The 3174-nt window shown below is 36.0% G+C and overlaps 1 long non-coding RNA gene across 1 annotated transcript; it reads left to right on the top strand.

Moving 5' to 3' along the window:
- Positions 1–214: 214 nt before the first annotated feature.
- On the top strand, positions 215–2370 carry LOC128133948 (uncharacterized). Its single transcript, XR_008232269.1, has 2 exons — positions 215–403; positions 2205–2370. It is a non-coding gene; the product is annotated as an uncharacterized LOC128133948 (long non-coding RNA).
- Positions 2371–3174: the final 804 nt, after the last annotated feature.

The following is a 3174-nucleotide window of genomic DNA, read 5'->3' on the forward strand; positions in this document are numbered from 1 at the left end:
CATATCCACGAAATTTACTCTTCATTTTACCCTCATTTGACCAGCCAATACTCCATGGAATTACTCTCAACCTTCATCTCATTTTCAAGAACAAGAACTTCCTTCCAAAACCATCAAAACCATGAACAAAAGGGTTGCTGTCCCTTTTGTGTTTCAGCCACCATTTCACCCATCTACACCTTCCTTTTTGCTTGATATTTTACCACAAAATACCCCTGGAAGTTACTTGTTATGATACTCAAAATTATTGATTCAAAACAGTGAGTAAACTACCCTTTTTCTTGCTCTTTTGCTGTGAAATTTTCGTGACAGCAACATAGCCAAAAGAGTGGCTGTTTTGGAGCATCAAACCAACAACCAAAAGTTCATCTTCAACCTTCCATTCTTCAAGTATTCACATAAGGTGAGTTCATACCCCTACATTTTCATGTTTTATTCAAGTTTTAAGGGGGGGGGGGGGGGGAATACAAGTTAGAACACTAAATATAACTTAAATTTATATGACAGCTTTCTACAGAAAAGTTGAGTCCTGTTCACGGACTGTTTTGACCATCTTAAACTTAATATCATTCAAAACTGTACAATATGAAAATAGTTCAAGTTTATACCTTTCTAATGACTACTCGCACGCGTTCATACGATTTTTCTAAAATTTATGGCGATTTTTATAAAACTGCCTGTCATTTCAGAAGTGATTTCGGACCAGTCTGTGAAGATGTTCATTTTCACACTAGTTTGAGACCACTAAAAATCATAATAAAAATTGGGAACAAAGTAGACTCATTTTATAAACTCTCAGTGGTGACGGATTCAGTTTTTGACTTACGATGATTTTCTATGAGTTTTCTAAAAACAGGGACAGTAAAGGGTAAAACTGTCAAAAGTGGTTTATAGATTTATTAACACCTTCTAACATTTTTGAGCAATGTTTATACATTAAGGAAGTTAAAACACAATCATTTAAATATGTTTAATTACCATTTTTACAAAAGTTATAAGTACAAAAAGGTCTTTAGTATCAAACTTAAGGATTATTTCATGCAAAGTTTCTAATAAAAACATAAGAATATGAACAACGATTACGAAACATACCAAATCATCTTTTAAAACTTATACATATATAACCATATACATATATATGTTTTGTTTACAAACTTGTCTTCTACATCAAAAATTTCACTTTATTCGTTTTTATCAAATGAATCACTTGTGATTTATTACTACTATGTGAAAACTCTTGTCATACTTTGCATGCACTAGATTTATACAAAGTATTTAGAAATTCCAAAGTATCATTCGTTGTTAAACCGTTTTAATGCATTTTAAAAACTTATGATTTATGCATTGTCAAAACTTTGTGAGAAAGGATGATCTTTGCATACAAAACTATTACTTTAATACAGACTTAGTTGAGAATCCATGAGACATGTACATCTTCAAACACTGCCTTTTTGATAAAAGGTATCGCTACAAGTCCTGTCTATAACCAGAGTCTCCCGTTCGGAGAACGTGTCAAATGTGTACAGATCTATATGGGAAGTCATGATCCCGCGCCCTGACTGTTAGCTACAGTCCGTCTTTTGGGGTGACAGTTGTCATAACGCTACGACGCCTGAAGAACGTCGCTACAGGCATATTATGTTTAGTATGGTTATAAAACTCATCGGATATACAATTATTATGGTATTATGCTTTTATGAACGAGTAGCTATTAAAACTATTCTTCATCTAACAAGTGCGATCTTCGTATAGCTTTATTATATAAAACTATGCCACAACTTTTAAGCACGTCGGTTGCTTGCGATTTTCGGTCTTATAGACTGCCAGTTATGTTCGGAAAATAAGGGTTTTTCCTGCATCTAAAACAAACAACTAATAGGAAAATAAGGGATTTTCTTGGTGCAACTATTTACAACTTATAACACGAACATTCATATGCATTTCATACTTTTATAAGAAAATAAGGGTTTTTCTTGGAAAGCACAACAAATCATATCTCAACTATTAGGGAAAATATGAGATTTTCTGGATCTAATACATTCATTTTCAACCCAATGAATCATAACTCTTTTCATTTGAAAATACCGCGTTTTCTGGAAAACATACATGAACTTTCGAATGGTGTACATTTTCTCAAAACACTACTTATGAACTCACCAACTTAATTGTTGACACTTTTTCTTTGAAATAACTTGTATTCTCAGGGAACCGCTAAGCAGGTTTGGAAATCAACTTTTGAGGATTAACGTGCTGACGTTAATTACTTCTTTTGAAAGATGTTTATGTATTTATCTTTTGAACATGTAACGAATACAATTATGTAAACATTTTGGAAACCTTAATATGTATGGTGGTGTGTACTTTCCTTTCTATGAACTGTTATGATACTCAATATGACGTCCTCTGCCCCCGAACGTTTCCGCCGTTCTGGTTTGGGGGTGTGACATAAAGCTTCTTGCTTGTCATTTATATTGCATAGATTTAAGTGTTGTGAAGTTTTGACATCATTCTTCTCCCAAAAGTCCTCATCTTGATGCATGTTTTGAGTTGGTTGAGATTATCTGTCCTTTCAGACCTTTGGAGAGGTCTTGAGTGAGAAAAATGAGGTCCCAAGGGTTGTGGTTGCTCCATGTGTGAGATAAGTAGGTCTTAATGGATTAAGACCTTGGATTAAGAGCTTTATGGACGTCCCAAGTGATAAAGTTTGAGACTTTATGAATCTTAGGCATATTTGGCCTAAGGATCTGAAGTTCAGGCTTAAGAGCTTAAGCCATTAACAAGTTATGAGGACTTAATGAGCAGCGAAGTTACGCCCTGCGTAGCGGGTCAGTGCCCCGATCCCCAGTTGCGAATCAGCGTGTACGCCCAGCATACCAAGGAGGGTACGCCCAGCGTACCAAGGAGGGTACGCCCAGCATACTCCCTCTGTTGGGTTTTTCATTTTGGGCCTTAGGGATTGAGCTGTTATTGGGCAGTGACTGGACATTATGGATAGAGTATTGTGGACCCATTAGTTGTTATGGACCATGGGTCTAGGCCCATTTGGTGAGGTGGGCCCAATTTAGTAAATTGGGCCAATAGTGGGCTTTGCTTCGGACTTTTGGACTTTAGGCCATTAGTGGGCTTGAGAGCTTATCCAGTGTTGGGCCGGAATGAGTTAAGGGTAAATTGGTT

The sequence above is a fragment of the Lactuca sativa genome, chromosome 4 (genome assembly GCF_002870075.4).
Source record: "Lactuca sativa cultivar Salinas chromosome 4, Lsat_Salinas_v11, whole genome shotgun sequence".
Lineage (NCBI taxonomy): Eukaryota > Viridiplantae > Streptophyta > Magnoliopsida > Asterales > Asteraceae > Lactuca > Lactuca sativa.